A 22,326-nucleotide genomic window follows, 5' to 3' on the forward strand; every position below is an offset into this window, starting at 1 on the left:
AGGAGGCTGTAAATGTCTGAAACCTGACGTGACAATCTCAGCTTTCGGAAGCACTGCTCTTCCGAGAGGTCAAGGAAGCTGAGCCTTTGTCTGTATGCCCTGTTTCATAGGTAGTGCCTCCTGCAACCTCGTCCCCTCTGTTGCTCCCTTTTCTGCTGGCCACCCACTGCTCTCTCCATTGCACAACCTTGCTGTGGTTGATGTTGAATGTCTTGCTTGTCCAAAGTCCAATCTAAAGCAGCCATGGCACCAACCATCCTGATGTTCTCTGTGTGAACATCTCCAAACTGTACAAATAAGTCTGTCAAAACAAGTACTCTCATCAAACCATTTCCCAGAGGGAACTGAGAAAGCAGCTGTGAGCACTGATCCTTTATTCATATCAGAACATCTGACCTTTAACCAGCTCCATGAAGTGCTGCTCAATCTCGCCTCCGTTTTAATGCCGAGTTTCTTGAAGCCTGGGAAACCCGAGCAGGGGGCGTTAATTTCAAATCGCTGCCAATATTTCATGAAAGGACCCTAATTTAAATATTATTATCACTGACCCGCCTCTCCAGAGAGGGTAACTTGGCCGCACCCAAACCCACTGCGGTTAAAAAAGAAGTAGGCACGTTCGTGGCGGGTTGGAGTCAGGTTTCAGATTTTTGCCAACTGAACCACCCCCCACCACCTGACTCTCTCCTGCCCATTGTTGGTGGGGGGTTAAATCTAAGGAACAGGCTCCTTAGGGAGAAGGTGATAGCATATAGTATTGATTCATTCAAATGCAAATTAAGTAGATTTCTTTCAGAAAATAACATTTTGGGATAAAGTAGATGAGTAATCTGAGACATGACATGTGGTAAGTTTGGCATACTTGGGAGGAACAGGTGGCTTTGGGCCTTGTGTTCCTAAAACTCTTCACCACTGGGTATTTCCTCGTAGCATGTCTGGGTCTGTTGTAGACTGATAGAGATTGATTGCTTTGATTAGTCAACAACTCCATTATCATTGTATAATGCGACTACCAGGATAGGAGAAGGCGAACTACATGGACCATGGTCTTTTGCAGTTTAGCAATTCCTATGTTCCTAAGGCGCTGCTTTTGAACAGGGAGACAGTCACTTACCTACGTCACCTGCTGAAGCAAGAAATGGAAGCCAATACCAGGACATGTTTTGCACTGCCTGTGACAGGGAAGGTCACCTTAGCTGTAACCTTTTCTGCCTCTGGCTCCTTTCAATCTGCTTCTAGTGACATCAGCAACATCAGTCAGTTTGCTGTGCACATGACAATCCGGCAGGTCACTGATGCACTGTTTGCGAGGCTACAACAGTTCATTAGCTTCATCATGGAGGCTGGCAAGCAGGAGGAAAGAGCACTGGGATTTGCCGTGCATTGCTGGATTCTTGCAGTGCAGGGCATCATAGAATGCATGCACGTAGCCGTGCATACGTCCCACCACAAACCAGCACTGCATCTCAACAAGAGGGGCTTCCGTTCACTCAACATTCAACTTGTTTACGACCACAGGCAGCGAGACACACAGGTTTGTGCCCAGCCTACCGTGCCCAGTAGTCACGATGCTTTCATACTGCACAAGTACTCAATACGCCCTCTGTTCCACCCAGACCATCGGATGGCAGGCTGGCTGCTGGGGGACAAGGGGTATCCCCTCACCACAGGATTATGATTCCTGTGAAGAACCTGGACAAAGACACAGAGTGCCAATATTATCAGAGCCATGCAACAAGGGTTCTGATTGAGCAAACCATTCGCATCCTGAAACAATGGTTCCGCTGTCTAGGCAATTTGGGAGGAGTCCTTCAGTACAGCCTAGAGCGAGTCTCAAGGTTTATAATCATTTGTTGCATGCTCCATAATCTTGCAGTACAATGGGGAGCTGCCTTGGAGCTTCCGGAGGAGGAAGAAATGGAGGAGGAAGATGAAGAAGGGAACGAGGAACCAGAGGATGCAGAGGAAGAGCACGGCGAGAGATTCTCCTGCACCATACCTCCCCTTCCCAGAACACCAACAGTCTCTCCTTCCATCTGACCCAGTCCTTAAAGAAATAAAGGGACAAGGGTTTGTATTTAGTGAGATGGGTAAGTAGAGACAGATTAGTGGCTTCTGAAAGCTGCAGCAATTTGTCACGCATACTCTGTGAGGGTGTGATTTAAGTGAGAAGTGAACAAGGAAAAGTTGGTGTAAAACCCTGCAGGACTCCACGCTCCAGATGCTCCCCCTGCCCATGATGTCCATAACTTGTTCTTCCAGTGAGGACAGCACATAGATGAATAGTGTCTCTCCTCCTCTGGCTGCCTGCTCCCTGATATTGCGTGTGAGCTTGCCGTGCAAGAAAGAAGGGAGTGTGTCAATGTTAGATTAGTGAGATGTTTTAAGGATGTGCACGTCAGGTTAGAATAGTATTGCTGGTGTGTGAAAGATGGCAGAGGTGTAAAGCGATGAAGAAAGTAATAGTGAGGAGAATAGCAGGTGCAGAGTACTACACTTGGAGCAGAAAGAATAGAGTGAAGTGCGCTGCAGTGATTGGAGGAGAGTGCTGGTAATCAGAGGAAGGAAGGGTTGTGATTGCTGCGGCTACAGGTAGTTCTGGGCTAAGAAGAGAGTAATGAGAGATATGAGTTAGGAGACTTATGTTAGCTAGCCTTGTGAGGTCATAGAACTTCCTTCATGAATTGCAGACATGTCCTGGGGGCGATGCTTCTGGCACTTACCCACTCTGCCACCTCTGCCCACTTAAGTCTTGCAGCTTGCCTGGATATCTTCCTGCTGCCTGGTGGATAGAGCATGTCCCTCCTCCTGCCGACGTCCACCACCAATACCTCAATGCAACGTCTGAAAAAACGTCCACGAAAATTCTACTCAATATATGCTTTTAGCAAAGGATTTTCTTGAGGCCGACTAGATTTCTTGAAGTTAACTAGAAAGCCAAGAACATGAAAAATAGAAAGATCTCACTGGACTGAGTCCTGAGCAATTTCTAAACAAGGATTGCTCAACCATCTGTCTATATAAGAATAGACATGCAACCAAGAATGGGCTGTAATAAACGTTATTCAGTGTTAATCATTCGCTTAGTGTGAGCCAGATGCCTCTGACTGGTTTGACTTACCAGACTTCCTTCAACTGTAGATATAGACCTTGAGCATGCATTTGAATCAGTGACAGTGATCTCTTCTTATCAGATCTGAGGAGAAAAACAGATTTAATAGGTGGCCTTGTGGAAGGCAATTAAAATAGCTGTCAGCAATAGCAATGGCTCTCAGCTCTCAAGTTTGAATCTGGTTCTACACAGCAATTTATTAATGGAGGCATAGTGTACAAAAGCAAGGAAGTTATGCTCTACCTTTATAAAAGACTGTGTAGGTCGCAGCTGGAATATTGTATTCAATTCTAGTCACCACACTTTAGGAAGGATGTCAAGGCTTTAGAGAGAGTGCATAAGAGATTTACTAGAATGGTACCAGGGACGAGGGACTTCAGTTATGTGTGGAGAGACTGGAGAAGCTGGGGTTGTTCTGCTTAGAGCAGAGAAGATTAAGAGGAGATTTGATAGAGGTGTTCAAAAACATGAACGGTTTTGATAGAGTAAATAGGGAGAAATTGTTTCCAGTGGCAGAAGGTCGGTAACCAGAGGACACAAATTTAAGGTGATTGGCAAAAGAACCAGAGGCGACATGAGGAAACGTTTTTTTAAGCAGAGTTGTTATGATCTGAATTTACTACCTGAAAGGGTAGTGGAAGCAGATTCAATAATAACTTTTTAAAGGGAATTGGATAAATACTTGAAGGGAAAAAACTTACAGGGCTATGGGAAAGAGCCATGGAGTGGGTTAAATTGGATGGCTGTCTCAAAGAGCTTGTACAGGCACGATAGGCCAAATGGCCTCCTTTTGTATTGTAACATACTGTGATACTACTACTATGAAATAAGAAAATAAGTTACTTTATACATCTCTTTATCATGACCGTGAAATGTCTCAAGTACTGCATAAAAATTGTGAATTTAAACATATTATTCTGGAAGCACCTTCTAGTAACACAACTTATTGGGAATAGATATACAGTCTACGTGACCATGTGGGGAGCCCCTACTCCACTACTCACTTCCCAGTTCCGAACGATTCGAGTCGACCCCAATTGGTTACGGTTACGATGCAGAACAGTTTAATACACTCAGTACACTCAGGGGAACAGACAGGCATTTCTGTGGCCGCAAACGTGACTCCAGGATGATATGTTGCCTCCCTGGTGCTAGGGTCAAGAATGTCACGGAGCGGCTGCAGGGCATTCTGGAGGGGGAGGGTGAACAGCCAGTAGTCATGGTCCATATCAGTACCAACGACATAGGTAAAAAAAGGGATGAGGTCCTGCAAGATGAATTTAAGGAGTTAGGAGATAAATTAAAAAGCAGGATCTCAAAAGTAGTGATCTCAGGATTACTACCAGTGCCACATGCTAGTGACTATAGGAACAGGAGAATAGACCAGATTAATGCGCGGCTGCAGGGATGGTGGAGGAGGGAGGGATTTAGATTCCTGGGAAATTGGGACCGGTTCTGGGGAAGGTGGGAACTGTACAAGTGGGACGGGTTACACCCAAGCAGGACCGGGACCGATGTCCTTGCAGGGGTGTTTGCTAGTGCTGTTGGGGAAGGTTTAAACTAGAATGGCAGGGGGATGGGAACCTGAGCAGGGAGACAGAGGGGGAAACAAGGATAGAAACAAAAGACAGAAAGGGAAGAAGCAATAGTGGAAGGCAGAAAAAACAAAGGCGAAAAACAAATAGGGCCATAGTGCGAAATAAAACTAAGATGACTAACCATCTGAAAAAGACAAGTCTGAACGCATTGTGTCTTAATGCGCAGAGCATTCACAATAAGCTGGATGAATTAACAGCGCAGATAGATATTAACTGTTATGATATAGTTGCGATTACGGAGACATGGCTGCAGGGTGACCAAGGATGGGAACTGAACATCCAGGGGTATTCAATATTTAGGAAGGACAGGCAAAAAGGGAAAGGAGGTGGGGTAGCGTTGTTAGTAAAGGAGGAAGTCAATGCAATAGTGAGGAAGGATATTGGCTCGGAAAATCACGATGTGGAATCTGTATGGATGGAACTAAGAAACACCAAGGGGCAGAAAACGTTGGTGGGGTTGTCTATAGGCCCCCAAACAGTAGTGGAGATGTAGGGGAGGGCATTAAACAGGAAATTAGAGATGCATGTAAGAAGGGTACAACTATAATCATGGGTGACTTTAATCTACATATAGATTGGTCAAACCAAATTAGCTATAATAATGTGAGGGAGGAATTATTGGAGTATGTACGTGATGGTTTTCTAAACCAATACATTGAGGAACCAACGACAGAACAGGCGATCCTAGACTGGGTATTGGGCAATGAGAAAGGATTAATTAACATTCTTGTTGTGCAGGGTCCCTTAGGGAAGAGCGACCATAATATGATAGAATTCCTCATTATGATGGAGAGTAAAGTAGTTGAATCTGAAACTAGGGTCCTGAATCTAAATAAAGGAAATTACGAAAGTATGAGGTGTGAGTTGGCTATGATAGATTGGGGATGACGGTGGATAGGCAATGGCTAATATTTAAAGAACGTGTTTTTTTTTATTCGTTCATGGGATGTGGGTGTCACTGGCGAGGCCAGCATTCATTGCCCATCGCTAATTGCCCTTGAGAAGATGGTGGTGAGCAAGAATTACAACAATTATTCATTCCTGTCTGGCGCAAAAATAAAACAGGAAAGGTGGCTCAACTGTGGCTTACAAAAGAAATTAGGGATAGTATTAGATCCAAAGAGGAGACATATAAAATTGCCAGAAAAAGCAGCAAGCCTGAGGATTGGGAGCAGTTTAGAATTCAGCAAAGGAGGACAAAGAGATTGATTAAGAGGGGAAAAATAGAGTATGAGAGTAAACTAGCAGGGAACATAAAAACTGACTGTAAAAGCTTCTATAAATATGTCAAGGAAAAAGATTAGTGAAGACAAATGTAGGTCCCTTACAGTCAGAAATGGGGGAAATTATAATGGGGAACAAAGAAATGGCACAACAATTAAACACATATTTTGGTTCTATCTTCACAAAGGAGGACACAAGTAACCTCCCAGAAATGTTAGGGAACCAAGGGTCGAGTGAGAGGGAGGAACTGAAGGAAACTAATATTTGTAAAATAGTGATAGGGAAATTAATGGGGCTAAAGGCTGACAAATCCCCAGGGCCTGATAATCTACGTCCCAGAGTACTAAAGGAAGTGGCCCTGGAAATAGTGGATGCATTGGTGATCATCTTCCAAAATTCTATAAACTCTGGAACAGTTCCTACAAATTGGAGGGCGGCAAATGTAACCCCACTATTTAAAAAAGGAGGGAGAGAAAAAACAGGGAATTACAGACCAGTTAGCCTAACATCAGTAGTGGGGAAAATGCTCGAGTCTATTATAAAAGATGTGATAACAGAACACTTGGAAGGCATTAATGGAATTGGATAAAGTCAGCATGGGTTTATGAAAGGGAAATCATGCTTATCAAATCTACTGGAGTTTTTTGAGGATGTAACTTGTAGAATAGATAGGGGAGAACCAGTGGATGTGGTGTACTTGGATTTTCAGAAGGCTTCTGATAAGGTCCCACATAAGAGGTTAGTGTGCAAAATTAAAGCACATGAGATTGGGGGAATATACTGGCATGGATTGAGAATTGGTTGACAGACAGGAAACAGAGTGTAGGAATAAACGGGTCTTTTTCTGGGTGGCAGGCAGTGACTAGTGGGGTACCGCAGGGATCAGTGCTTGGGCCCCAGCTATTCACAATACATATCAATGATTTGGATGAGGGAATTAAATGTAACATTTCCAAGTTTGCAGATGACACAAAGCTGGGGTGGAATGTGAGCTGTGAGAAGGATGCAAAGAGGCTCCAATGTGATTTATACAAGTTGGGTGAGTGGGCAAGAACATGGCAGATGCAGTGTAACGTGGATAAATGCGAGGTTATCCACTTTGGTTGTAAAAACAGAAAGCAGATTATTATCTGAATGGTGATAGATTGTGAAAAGGGGAGGTGCAATGAGGCCTGGGTGTCCTTGTAAACCAGTCGCTGAAAGCGAGCATTCAGGTGCAGCAAGCAGTTAGGAAGGTGAATGGTATGTTGGCCTTCATTGCAAGAGGATTTGAGTACAGGAGCAGGGATGTATTATTGCAGTTGTACGGGGCCTTGGTGAGACCACATCTGGAGTATTGTGTGCAGTTTTGGTCTCCTTATCTGAGGAAGGATGTCCTTGCCATGGAGGGAGTGCAACAAAGGTTTACCAGACTGATTCCTGGGATGGCAGGAATGACGTATGAGGAGAGATTGGGTCGACGAGGCCTATATTCACTGGACTTTAGAAGAATGAGAGGTGATCTCATTGAAACATATAAAATTCTATCAGGACTAGACAGACTAGATGCAGGGAGGATGTTCCCGATGGCTGGGGAGTCCAGAACCAGGGGTCATAGTCTCAGGGTACAGGGTATGCCATTTCGAACCAAGATGAGGAGAAATTTCTTCACTCAGAGGGTGGTGAACCTGTGGATTTCTCTACCACAGAAGGCAGTGGAGGCCAAGTCATTAGGTGTATTCAAGAAGGAGATAGATATATTTCTTAATGCTAAAGGGATCATGGGATATGGAGAAAAAGCAGGAACATGGCTGAGTTAGACAATCAGCCATGATCATTTTGAATAGCAAAGCAGGCCCAAAGGGCCAAATGGCCTGCTCTTACTCCTATTTTCAATGCTTTCTGTGTTAAGCAGCAGATTACAGAATAGAAACTGGAGATATATACCCGTTTCTACTCTGAGTAGAGCTCGCACCTTGGCCTCTTGCTTCTCATGCCCCACCCACTTGGATACCGCAGATCCTGCCTTCTGCAATCTTCTTTCCTTCTTCCAACACGGACGTGGGCTCCTGACAGCATGTCCGCCTTTACAAACCTAGCCTGCTGTTCCTGGAGGGATCCTCCATGCTGCACCTTGGTTTGAGCTGTGTCTTTTTCCACTGTTTATCAGGAAGTCCTGTAGTGAGCTGGCTGAACATCCTCAGCACAGTTGATGATGCCAGACGTGTTCCATCAACTTGACAAAAGAGATCCTGACTGGCCGGCACCTGACCTGACATCATCGACTTGCTGAGACAATGGCAAGACATTTACCCTCATCAATATGGCTGGTCTAGTGCTGCTACCTTGCTGAGCACTTAATCTCTCTGGGAGTTGAGACAATGGCAAGGCCCTTACCCTCCTCAATATGGATGGATCAGTGATGCTACCTTGCTGAGGACTTAATCTCTCTGGCTGATAAGGCGGCCCGCACATTCCCAGTCATTTCAAACCAAGAGTGAGCTGTGTCTCTAGAATATACATCTCCCTGATCACTTTAATATACTGAGTGTCTGTGGCTATCCACAATAAAAGTCCCTGATACAGGCTTATAATTTGTACAATATGTGTGGTTACATACTAAACTTGGAAGTATAGTGAACAGTGAGGAGGATAGTAATAGACTTCAAGAGGACATAGACAGGCTGGGGAATGGGCAGAGTCGTGGCAGATGAAATTTAACCCAGAGAAGTGCGAAGTGATATATTTTGGTAGGAAGAACAAGGAGAGGCAATATAAACTAAAGGATACAAATCTAAAAGGGGTGCAGGAACAGAGAGATCTGGGGGTATATGTGCACAAATCATTGAAGGTAGCAGGGCTGGTTGAGAAAGTGGTTAACAAAGCATACAGGATCCTGGACTTTATAAATAGAGGCATAGAGTACAAAAGCAAGGAAGTTATAATGAACCTTTAGAAAACACTGGTTCGGCCACAACTGGAGTATTGTGTCCAATTCTGAGCACTGCACTTTAGGAAGGAGGTGAAGGCCTTAGCGAGGGTGCAGAAGAGATTTACTAGAACGGTTCCAAAGATGAAGGACTTCAGTTACGTGGATAGACTGGAGAAGCTGGGGTTGTTCTCCTTGGAATGGAGAAGGTTGAGAGGAGATTTGACAGAGGTATTCAAAATCATGAAGGGTCCAGGCAGAGTAGATAGAGAGAAACTGTTCCCATTGACAGAAGGGTCAAGAACCGGAGGACATAGGTTTAAGATGATTGGCAAAAGAACCAAAGGTGACATGAGGAAAAACCAGCGAGTGGTTATGATCTGGAATGCACTGCCTGAGGGGGTGGTGGAGGCAGATTCAATCGTGCTTTCAAAAGGGAATTGGATCAGTACTTGAAGGGAAAAAAATTGCAGGGCTACAGGGAAAGGGCAGGGGAGTGGGCTTGATTGCTCTTGCAGAGAGCTGGCACAGACTTGATGGGCCGAATGGCCTCCTTCTGTGCTGTAACCATTCTATGATTTCATGATACATACATTGCATAAAAACAATTCTTTGATATTGGTTACACTTTTAGCACACGCTTGCATAATCTAATAGACTGTCCGATGCAGTGATATATTTAGTAAAAATAGTCAATACAAATTGGTTTACTCTTTTCTTTCATTTTATAATTTGCAGTCCTCACTATTATATAAAAACCTACATTCTAAAATAATGGAAGCATCTGTTTATTGATATTGTAGGTAGGAAGTACTTCACTCATATTTTAGTTTATGTGATAAGAACATAAGATCATAAGAAATAGGAGTAGGAGTAGGCCATATGGGTCCTCGAGCCTGCTCGGCTATTCAATCAGAACATGGCTGATCTTCAACCTCTACTCTACTTTCCTGCCCGATCCCCATATCACTTGATTCCCCATAGAGTCCAAACATTTATCTATCTCACCCTTGAATATACTGAACAACTCAGCATCCACAGCCCTCTGGGCTAGAGAATTTCAAAGATTCACAACCCTCTGAGTGAAGAAATGCCTCCACATCTCAGTTTTAAATGGCTGACCCCTCATCCTGCGACTATGCCCCCTAGTTCTAGACTCTCCCGCCAGAGGAAATAACCTCTCAGCATCTACCCTGTCAAGCCCCCTCAGAATTATATGATTCAATGAGATCACCTCTCATTCTTCTAAGCTCAAGAGTATAGGCCCGTTCTACTCAACCTCTCCTCATAGGACAATCCTCTCATCCCAGGAATTAATCTAGTGAACCTTCGTTGCACCGCCTCTAAGGCAAGTATATCTTTCCTTAAATAAGGAGACCAAATCTGTACGCAGTATTCCAGGTGAGGTCTCACCAAAGCCTTGTACAACTGTAGTAAGACTTCCTTACTCTTGTGCTCCAATCCCCTTGCATTTGCCTTCCTAATTGCTTGCTGTACCTGCATGCTAACTTTTTGTGATTCTTGTACCAGGACACCCAAGTCTCTCTGGACATCAACATTTAATAGTTTCTCACCATTTAAAAAATATTCTGTTTTTCTATATATATATATATATATATATATATCAGGTAAGTGCCATTTTTTATATATTATATATTGGTGACATTTGGTTTCCTGAGAAAAGGCACAATTTCTAAACAATTTGTTTATTCAATATTGCAACTGACAGTCTTGGCCTAGCCTTGATGAAACTTCATGAGTGGCTGAATAAAAATAGTTGTTTTAATTGCATCGGGTTAATTCCTGTGCCTAATTCTACATGTGTGAGCATGTAAAACATGCCTGTGTACTATAAAATGGAAGGAAATCAAACAACTGCAGGAACAACACAGAATAGCAATGTGGAAATTTTAATCTGTTTTCTGGTGATGTTAGTTTAAGCCAGAATACCAGAACTCTTTGTTCTTTGAACAGGCAGGTGAAATGTGGACTAAACATCTCATCCAAAGGATAGCAGCTCTAACACACAAAACCCTGACTACTATATTGAAGGTCAGCTGAGATTATATCCTCAAGTTCTTGTGTATGAGTTAAAACCATACCTCTTGACCCAGAGGCAAGAGCGTTACCAAATAAGCCAAGCTGAATCATGAAATACAGAAACTTCATTTAAACTTGCACTCACTTTTCAACCATTGTGGAGGGAAAACAAATACTTGGGACCTTGTTTTATTTTTTTCCTTCTGCAGCTGACCAGGCATCTGGCTTACTTCAGCGGTATGTGGAGCATGAAGGATAACAGTTCTTTTTTTAAAAAAACAATAATGGTGGGGAAAATATTTTGCACTGACTTCCCATCTCGTTTAAACTTTGTGTTGTGAATTATGACTAGATAATGATGTTCCTCCCTAACATTATCAGGCCAACTTGTGTTTGTTTTTCTGAAGTATACCACCATTAGTTCCATTTGGGGTCTCTTTTCACTTTCACTTGTACTTGTACTTGAGGTTCATCATGCTCACCTTAGCCTCTTGTCTTGGTCTGTCCTAGCTATTTCTCGGTCTCACTCAAATCATGATTTCTTACTCCTCGGTGTCCCCACCCTAATAACAGGTTCTTATGCTCTTCCAATATGTGCTTCTGTTCTACCACTCTGTCCACTCCAAGTTACCACTGGCGCACAATTCTTCAGTTGTTTTCTTCAGCATTTTCGATGGTTGTTGTTATAACTTTTCTTTCTCAATTGAATCTCGGGTGACTGCTCGTGCAATCATTTTGTTTTTCCACTCGCCTTTCTTCCATTAACCCGGTGCATGTTTTCCTTTTTTTCTTGTAAACAATTTTACAACACCAAGTTATAGTCCAGCAATTTTATTTTAAATTCACAAGCTTTCGGAGACTTCCTCCTTCCTCAGGTAAATGTTCCTTTTTTTTTTCAGTCTAAGACCCTAACTTTCTAGCTCTGCTCTTAACTGCCTTTTGCGTGGCCCACCGGTTCCCGCCAATTTATAGCCCTGCCTCCAACGGCCGCCCGCGAGCCCGCCGACGGGCGCGTGCATCGGGCAGCTCGAGCTGTGCACCCGCAGCCTCCGCTTTATTGTTTCTGCGCCATCACTGGATCAGACCACAACTAAACTGCATTGTAGTATTGCATTGCCTGTGCAAAATAGCCGATCGTTCTCACCCGACTTTATCAACCTCGGCACGAAGCACCACAAAGCGCAGAGATATCACCCAAGTGTCGCTGTCAGAAAGGCAGCTACCTGCCAGGAAGGCTGAGGTATTTCTTTTCTGTATTAACCCATTTTGCTCCAGAGACTTTACAGGTGAAAATCTGTGCTGGCAAATCCTAACAATGCTGATGAAATGTGACATAACGTGAGAGAGAAAAGGCAGAAAATTGACTTCAGATTTCGAAAATGAAAAAGGCGGAGGACGCTCGGCTATACAGGAAAAAAAAGTACATGGCTGTTGAAAACGATTGCTAAATGCTCATTAGTTCCTGGGGTAAACGTTCCTCCCTAGGGTCTCAGACCTCCAGTAAGTTTAAAATACATTATTTTCTCTCTAAACAGTCTCCTGGTGTCGTGGCCAACATTATTCCCGCAGCCAGCACTATCAGATACAGATTAATTGGTCGTTCATCTAATTGCTGCTTATGGGATCCAGTTTGCAAATGACTGCTGCATTTCCCTTTCTAACAGTCACTGCATTTCAAAGAAATTAATTGTATTTGAAGTACTTTGAGACACTTCTGAGATTAAAGAAAAGAAAGACTTGCATTTATATATCGCCTTTCAGGACCTCAGGATGGCCCAAAGTGCTTTATAGCCAATGAAGTACTTTTGAAGTGTAGTCACTGTTGTAATGTAGGAATCACGGCAGCCAATTTGCACACAGCAAGGACCCACAATCTGTTTTTGTGATGTTGGTTTGAGGGATAATTATTGGCTAGAACTCCCCTGCTCTTCTTCGAAATAGTGGCTTGGGATATTTTACATCCACTTGAGAGGAAAGATGGAGCCTCAGTTTAATATCTCATCCAAAAGATGATACCTCCGACAGCGTGGCACTCCCTCAGTACTGCATTGGAGTAAATTAAAGCTATGTAGATGGCAGTCTTTTTTTTCAGTATAGCAAAAGTGTTTGGAAAGTACTGTGCCTAACATTTGCCTTTATCAGCATGTCAATATTAGTTTGCAGTGTATCGAATTGTTTTCCTATATGGTATCTATAGCAGTCTGTTTCCAAAGCATTTGTGCTGTCAAATCTTGAATTGTATAATATGCCTCTTTTCTGCACAGAGGAGTTGTCTTCATCCTTGGGACTATAACCTTAAAGGCACAGGATGGCGAGGAATCCTATTGTGATGAGAATCATGCATAGCTACTGAACACTTACATCATAGTATCATAGTAAGTACAGCACAGGAGGAGACTATTCGGCCCATCATGCCTGTGCCAGCTCTTTGAAAGCCTGCTCTTTTCCCATTGCCCTGAAAATTTGTACCCTTCAAGTATTTATCTAATTCCCTTTTGAAAATTACTATTCAATCTGTTTCCACCAGCATTCCAAATCATTACAACTCACTGCTTAAAAAACTGTTTCCTCATGTTGCCTCTGGCTCTTTTGCCGACAACCTAAATCAGTGTCCTCTGGTTACCGACACTTATGCCACTGGAAACAGTTTCTCCTTATTTACTCCATCAAAACCGTTCATGATTTTGAACACCTCTATCAAATCTCCCCTTAACCTCCTCTGTTCTAAGGAGCATAACCCCAGCTTCTACAGTCTTTCCACATAACTGAAGTCCCTCATCCCTGGTACTATTCTAGTAAATCTCTTCTGCACCCTCTTAAGGCCTTGACATCCTTCCTAAAGTGTGGTGCCCAGAATCACCAAGAGAGCAGTCCACAGTGAGAAGCAGAGCAACAAAAGAGCTATCGCCAGGTTATCCACAGGACCTTCTTTGAGGTATCACAAACGTATGGGAAAATTAGCAAAACACAAGGAGCTGTGTCAACCATTCAACCCTTTTAGCATCACCATCCCAGAACCTTGTGGACAACAGTGTGCATCCGCTAAAGTAGGTGATTAACAATACATATTACATTGTGCAATTTGGGAACACCCAAAGACAAACTTGTGGATAGTCTAACGTGATAGGGATGGGCAAAATTAATGGTGCAGGTTGACTGTCTGGGCAGTCGACTCACCATACTGGAAAAACTAAACTTTTCTCCATATTACTCTGAAATGTTGCCATTCAGAGCTGTTTTGAATCATCAGAAGGTCTTTTGCCATATTGTTCTGGGGCCACCATATGACTGACATGCCCCTCTCATTCAAAATAATATCCTATGGAGCATTCGGCTATTTGGCATATCGAAGTCTATTTTGAACACACTATTTGAAGGATGGATTCTCCCAAAGCCTCAGTATGTTGTAAAACTATTCATTGCAGCCTGCAAAAACAGTGAAACATTGAGTGTTATCTTTTTGTGCTTTTTTGCCTTTTTATTCCCCCTTTTCAGATAATTGTTTAAGGCATGCCACAGAAGCCATTTTAATGTTTCCCTTGAGGATAACTATATAGGATTTACAAAATGCATCAAATTACTTAATTCTACACACCAATAATTGGTGTAATCAGTGTTTTTATGAGAATCATAAAATTACTATGTTAGTGACCTAAAAAAAATCTGATTTCAATCAGCTCATGCTTGTTCAAATGCTCAGTCACTCTGTTCCTGACGATAGATTCTAATAACTTCCCATGACTGACATTAAACTGACAGATCTGTAGTTTCCTGTTTTCTCCCTCCCTCCTGTCTTAATTAATTGAGTAACATTTCCAAATTTCCAATCCAAGGGCAGAATTCCCAAACCTAGGGAGTTTTGGAAAATTATGACAAAAGTATCTGCAATTTTCCCACCTGATTCTTTAATATATTAGGATGGAAACCACCAGGCCTGGAGATTTGTCATCCTTAAGTCCCTTTATTTTCTCCATTACTACTTTTTAACTTAAATTAAAGTTGCTCCCTGTGACTTATTTTTAGGTTCCCTTGAACCGCTGAATCTGTGCGGCAGCTCGTCAGTGGGGGCGGGCGGAAAATTGGACTGACTGCTACAAAGAGCCAGCCAACAATCGGAGCCTTGGCGGGGAGGAAGGAATCCTAGGAATGGAGGCCCTCACATGAGCTGGCAGAGTCATATTATGCAATGCAAGATTTGACAGGACCGAGGAGTTGTCTTCATCCACCTCTGCTACTTTTATCCATGGGGCTGTACCCTTGAAAGCACAGGATGGCGAGGAATCCTATTCTGACATGAATCATGCTAGCTCTTTAATTGGAGCTATCTACTCTAATTTCATTTCCCTGCCCTTTTTCCATATATATTTATATTTTTCTTTTTCAAATACTTATCCAATTCCATTTTAGATAACCTTTTAGTCTCTACTGTGATAGCCACTTGCAGATTATCCTTTCTATTGCTGTTCAGAATTGCCTGCAATACTCCAACTGTGGCTTCACTAATAAATTCAATGGGAGCAATTTTAACCTGAGGCAGTGGGTGGGCAACATGTGCTTGCCACACGCTCGTTGTTCCCACCATAGGGCCCAAGCCATTTTAAGGCCTGGGCCTTATTTACATGCAGCTGGCGAGTTGCGGGTGCCAAACGTAGGAACAGGAGTAGACTATCCAGCCCCTCGAGTCATTTCTACCATTTAATTAGATTATGGCTGATCTGTACCTCAACTCTATTTACCTGTCTTTGATTCATATCCCTTGATACCCTTACCTAATAAAAATCTGTGGATCTCAGTCTTGAGAATTTCATTTGACCCAGCATCATCAGACTTTTGGGGGAGAGAGATCCACATTTCCACTACCATTTGTGTGAAAAAGTGCTTCCTGATTTCACTCCTGAAAATCGTTTAATTTAATCAATGCCCCCATCGTATCTACTCTATCGAATCCTTTTATAATTTTAAATACCTCAATTAGATTACCCCTCAACCATCTCAATTCAAAGGAATACAACCCAAGTTTATGCAATCTGTCCTCATAATTTAACCCTTTTAGCCCCGGTATTATTTTGGACCCCTCTATGTCCAATATATCCTTCTTGAGGTGTGGTACCCAAAACTGAATGCAATGTTCCAGATGGAGTCTGACCAAGGCTCTTTACAACTGAAGCATAATTTTCTCCCTTTTGTATTCTAACCCTCGAGATAAAGGTGAACAATCCATTAGCCTTTTTGATAACTTTTTGTGCCTGTGCACTAGCTTTTAGTGATTTGTGTACCTGGACACCCAAATCCCTTTGCAGTTTCTAGTCTCTTGTCATTTAGAAAATATTCCGATTTGTCATCCTTGGATTCAAAGTGGATTACCTTATACTTCCCCATATTGAACTACATCTGCCACAGTTTTGCCCACTCACATAATCTGTCTATATCTATGTCCCTTTGTAACTTCCCGCACCCATCTACACAACTTCATTTTCCTCCTAACTTAGGTGGTCATTTGCAAACTTGGATATACAACTCTCTATTCCTTCATCCAAGTCATTGATATATGTGGTGAAAAGCTGAGGTCCCAGTACAGATCCCTGGGGAACATAACTTGTCACATTCTGCCAATCAGAGCACATTCCCTTTGTCACGATCCTGTCTCCTACCTCCCAAACAATTTTCAATCCATGTCCTAAGGTTACCTCCATATCCATGCGTTCTCATTTTTGCTAATAATCTCTTGAGCGGAACCTTATAAAATGTCTTCTGGAAGTCCATATATACAACATCCATAGATACTCCCCTGTCGATCATGTTAGTGACCTCAAGAAATTCTGACTCTCAAAATTGCTCAAATGCTCAGTCACTGTTCCTAATGATAGATTCCAGTAACCTCCCTACGACTGATGTTAAACTAACAGGTCAGTAGTTTCCTGGTTTCTCCTTCCCTCCTGTCTTATTTAATTGAGTAACATTTGCAAATTTCCAATCCAAGGGCAGAAATCCCAAACTTAGGGAGCTTTGGAAAATTATGACAAAAGTAGCTGAAATTTCCCCACCTGATTCTTTTAATGCACTAGGGTGGAAACCATCAGGTCTGAAGATTTGTCAACCTTAAGTCCCATTATTTTCTCCATTACCCTTTTTTTTAACTTAAATTAAATTTGCTCCCTGTGACATATTTTTAGGTTCCCTTGTACCGCTGAATCTGTGCGGCAGTTCGCCAATGGGGAGGGCGGAGAATTAGACAGACTCCGACACAAACCCAGTCACCAGTTGGAGCCTGGGTGGGGAGGAGGCGATCCTAGGAGTGGGGCCCTCACACGGGCTGGCAGCAGGTCAGAGTATTTTGTCGGCCCTGGAGAAGTACTCCTGCTCCTCCTGGCCCCACAAAAATAAAAGTTAAAAAGAAACTTAGGCCATTTTGTTAGTGGCCTCCAACAATTTCTTCAAGGACCACTGCTTAGGTTTCTCAATGCTGGTACAAATGGGTGGAGCAAACACGACGTTGCTTTGCCCATTTGTACCTCAAAATTGCAATCAAGGCCCTATTACATCATTAGGCAAGATGATGGCAGCCGGAGAACCAGTGTAAATGGGGCTGTAAGTGACCTGACGCTATTTTCATGCCAGTACCACCCCATTTACGCTCGGCAGGAGCTTTTAAAATCAGCCCTAATGTCATTTCATTGCTTTTATATTCAGTGGTCCTCTGTGTGACAAAAATCCTTCAAACTTCTTTTGTTCTTCTCATGATGGTTCTGAACCTATGTCTTCTTTGTCACCGATTCACCAACTAGTTGAAACAATCTATCACCATTTACCTGATCAGAATCTTTCATTGTTTTAAAAACTTCTATTAGATCCTGATAGATCCTTTGTTCTGCTCTATGAATTTTACCATCTTGTATACTTTGTTTCACTGTTAATAAAATGTACTGCTTCACATTTTTCTGCATTGAATTTTATCTGTCAGCTCTCTGCCCATTCTGCTAACCTATCTACATCCACATGTAATCCCTTGCATTCTTCCTCACAGTTTGCTCTGTCTCCCAGTTTGGTATCATCAGCAAACTTTCATTCCTCTTGTGCATACCACCTTAAATCCATTTTGAATTTGTCAATAACTTTATTGGTCAAATGTGACTTAATGCCTGAACTGCTGTCTTCTGCAAATTAGTACTCAGATTACTGCCAGGTGGAATATCTCACCAATAGTTCTCTTAGGTGGAAACATAAGGTACAAGTTTGTCTTAGGGTGGTTTGGGCTAATTTGGTCAGAACTTAATTTTAAAGCTGGAATCATGCACTCACTGGAATTATGTATCAGCTTTTTCCTAACACTGAAGTCTTAACTCCTTCAGTAAAGACAGGAAAAATATTAAGATGGAATTAAAGTTAACATTTTCTGGTCCACATATTCTGTCCACACTTCACTGGATGTTGTAATATCAAAAAAGCTAGATTGTGAGTACCTGAACTTACATGCCTTATAACTCTAAATTGTTGTCAACAACAAGAGATTTTTTTTTTCATTATCAACTTGAATTGGATTCAGACTGTTATGCAAACACATATAACTCATTGTTCTTGTTCTTTAAACTATCTAGTTCATAAAATCATTTATCAAGGATGAAGACATTCTGAGTTTCAATATCTGAATGAGTTTCATTGTTGAGGCCTGGTCAAAAACACCAGATTGAGAAACATGGGGCTCGATTTTAAATCGGAACTGTGGGTGCATTGGGGGCGGGGTGGGTGGGGCGCGAAGAAAATCGCGATTTCCATGAGTGGGCAGAAATCCCGGCTCCAACATGCCTAAGAATGCGCATGACCCAGAGTCATCTGGGTGCATGCGCAGTTCCCTAACCAGGAAGTCCTGCTGGCAATTAATGCCGGCGGGATGATATTTAAACAAGGAATTCAAGTATTTGAAGTTCTTGAAATGTACATAAATCTAATTAAGAGTGAAGGCAAGTGATTTCAAAGTTACCTCAGCGTGTTTCCCGTGCTGTGTGAAACACGCCATGGGGAACGAGTCGTGTTTCAGCTGGCAGCCATTTGGATATTTAAATCCCTGTTTAAGAGCTGGGGATAAAAGGTGAGTTATTGCAGCAGGGCACTCAGTTCTCTCAGCCAAACTTTTGCCTGGGAGGTCTTTGTGTTTAGACTGAGAATTCTTGTTTTCCAGTCAGAATTTACATATATTTACCAGCTTTTCGGACCCCCTGAAACTGACAACATCAGAATGGGGAGCGCGATGGCTGCATTCACCAGTACATCAGAGGACGAGCAACATCACCATCCTTGCCAGGCACGGCGTGCACTTCCTCCACTTGGAGCTCCACAACACAGTGCTGCACCACAGGCACCTGCACAAAAGCACACAGGGAAACAACAGAGGGAGTGACGTCGCAGGAGGCACTACCCTCGTCAAAGGGTTTACAGACCAAGGCCCAGCTTCCTGGACCTCTCTGAGGAGCAGTGCATTCAGAGGCTGAGAGTGAGTTACCAGGTGGTAGCAGACATCTGCAGCCTCCTTCATGCCGAGCTGCTCCTGGCTGGGCCTGGCAGCATCTCATTACCCGTCACAGTTAAAGTGACCACTGTCCTCAGGAAGATGGTAGTGGTTGTTGGAGGCCAATCATCTCAGCCCCAGGACATTGCTACAGGAGTTCCTCAGGGCAGTGTCCTAGGTCCAACCATCTTCAGCTGCTTCATCAATGACCTTCCCTCCATCATAAGGTCAGAAATGTGGATGTTCACTGATGATTGCACAGTGTTCAGTTCCATTTGCAACCCCTCAGATAATGAAGCAATCCGTGCCCCCATGCAGCAAGACCTGGAGAACATCCAGGCTTGGGCTGATAAGTGGCAAGTAACATTCGCGCCAGACAAGTGCCAGGCAATGACCATCTCCAACAAAAGAGTCTGACCACCTCCCCTTGACATTCAATGGCATTGCCATCGCCGAATCCCCCACCATCAACATCCTGGGGGTCACCATTGACCAGAAACTTAACTGGACCAGCCACATAAATACTGTGGCTACAAGAGCAGGTTAGAGGCTGGGTATTCTGCGGCGAGTGACTCACCTCCTGACTCCCCAAAGCCTTTCCACCATCTACAAGGCACAAGTCAGGAGTGTGATAGAATACTCTTCACTTGCCTGGATGAGTGCAGCTCCAACCACACTCAAGAAGCTCAACACCATCCAGGATAAAGCAGCCCGCTTGATTGGCACCCCATCCACCACCCTAAACATTCACTCCCTTCACCACCGGCGCACTGTGGCTGCAGTGTGTACCATCCACAGGATGCACTGCAGCAACTCGCCAAGGCTTCTTCGACAGCACCTCCCAAACCTGCGACCTCTACCACCTAGAAGGACAAGAGCAGCAGGTACACGGGAACAACACCACCTGCACATTCCCCTCCAAGTCACACACCATCCCGACTTGGAAATATATCGCCGTTCCGTCATCGTCGCTGAGTCAAAATCCTGGAACTCTATACCTAACAGCATTGTGGGAGAACCTTCACCACACAGACTGCAGCGGTTCAAGGCAGCGGCTCACCACCACCTTCTCAAGGACAATTAAGGATGGGCAGTAAATGCTGGCCTTTGGCCCATATCCCTTAATACCTTTGGTTGCCAAAAAGCTATCTATCTCAGATTTAAATTTAGCAATTGAAGGCTTTTGATAAGGTCCCACACAAGAGGTTAGTGTGCAAAATTAAAGCACATGGGATTGGGGGGAATATACTGGCATGGATAGAGAATTGGTTGACTGACCGGAAACAGAGAGTAGGAATAAATGGGTCTTTTTCCGGGTGGCAGGCAGTGAATAGTGGGGTACCGCAGGGATCAGTGCTTAGGCCCCAGCTATTCACAATACATATCAATGATTTGGATGAGGGAACTGAATGTAACATTTCCAAGTTTGCAGACGACACAAAGCTGGGGTGGAATGTGAGCTGTGAGGAGGATGCAAAGAGGCTCGAATGTGATTTAGACAAGTTGGGTGAGTGGGCAAAAACATGGCAGATGCAGTATAACGTGGATAAATGTGAGGTTATCCACTTTGGTTGTAAAAACAGAAAGAGAGATTATTATCTGAATGGCGATAGATTGGGAAAAGGGGAGGTGCAACGAGACCTGGGTGTCCTTGTACACCAGTCGCTGAAAGCGAGCATTCAGGTGCAGCAAGCAGTTATGAAGGAGAATGGTATGTTGGCCTTTATTGCAAGAGGATTTGAGTTCAGGAACAGGGATGTCTTACTGCAGTTGTACCGGGCTTTGGTGAGACCACATTTGGAGTATTGTGTGCAGTTTTGGTCTCCTTATCTGAGGAAGGATGTCCTTGCCATGGAGGGAGTGCAATTTCTCCTCATCTCTGTTTTAAATGGCATACCCCATATCCTGAGACTGTGACCCCTGATTCTAGACTCCCCAGCCAGGGGAAACATCCTCCTTGTATCTACCCTGTCGAGCCCTGTAAGAATTTTGTATGTTACGATGAGATCACCTCCCATTCTTCTAAACTCTAGAGAATACAGGCCTAGTCTACTCAATCTCTTCTCATACGACAAACCCAGGAATCAGTCTGGTGAATCTTCATTGCACTCCCTCTATGGCAAGTATATCCTTTCTTAGGTAAGGAGACCAAAATTGTACACAATACTCTAGGTGCGGTCTCACCAAGGCCCTATGTAATTGCAGTAAGGCATCTTTACTCCTGTACTCAAATCCTCTTGTAATAAAGGCCAACATACCATTTGACTTCCTAATTGTTTGCTGCACCTGTATGTTAGCTTTCAGTGACTCATGTACAAAGACACCCAGGTACCAATCTCTCACCATTTAAAAAATACGCTGCATTTCTGTTTTTCCTACCAAAGTGGATAACTTCACATTTTTCTACATGATATTCCATCTGCCATGTTCTTGCCCACTCACTTAGTCTGTCTATATCCTCTTGAAGCCTCTTTGCATCCTCCTCACAACTCACAATCCCATCTAGTTTTGTGTCATCAGCAAACTTGGAAATATTACATTTGGTCCCCTCATCCAAATCGTTGATATATATTGTGAATAGCTGGGGCCCAAGCACCCATCCCTGCGATACCCCACGAGTCACAGTCTGCCAACCTGAAAAAGACCCGTTTATTCCTACTCTCTGTTTTCTGTCTGTTAACCAATTCTCAATCCATGCCAGTATATTACCCCTAATTCCAAGTGCTCTAACTTTGTTCACCAACCTCCTGTGGGACCTTATGGAAAGCCTTCTGAAAATCCAAATACACCACATCCGCTGTTTCCCCCTTATCTATTCTACTAGTTACATCCTCAAAGAACTCCAATAGGTTTGTCAAAAATGATTTACCTTTCATAAATCCACGTTGACTGCCAAATCTTATTATTATTTTCTAAGTGTCCTGTTATCACATCCTTTATAATA

At 43.3% G+C, this 22,326-nt stretch overlaps 1 long non-coding RNA gene across 1 annotated transcript; it reads left to right on the forward strand.

Moving 5' to 3' along the window:
- The first annotated feature begins 11,958 nt into the window (after positions 1 to 11,958).
- LOC137307991 (uncharacterized) lies at positions 11,959 to 17,686 on the forward strand. Its single transcript, XR_010959357.1, has 3 exons — positions 11,959 to 12,119; positions 13,144 to 13,254; positions 14,903 to 17,686. It is a non-coding gene; the product is annotated as an uncharacterized lncRNA (long non-coding RNA).
- Positions 17,687 to 22,326: the final 4,640 nt, after the last annotated feature.

This window comes from Heptranchias perlo, unplaced genomic scaffold, assembly GCF_035084215.1.
Source record: "Heptranchias perlo isolate sHepPer1 unplaced genomic scaffold, sHepPer1.hap1 HAP1_SCAFFOLD_117, whole genome shotgun sequence".
Lineage (NCBI taxonomy): Eukaryota > Metazoa > Chordata > Chondrichthyes > Hexanchiformes > Hexanchidae > Heptranchias > Heptranchias perlo.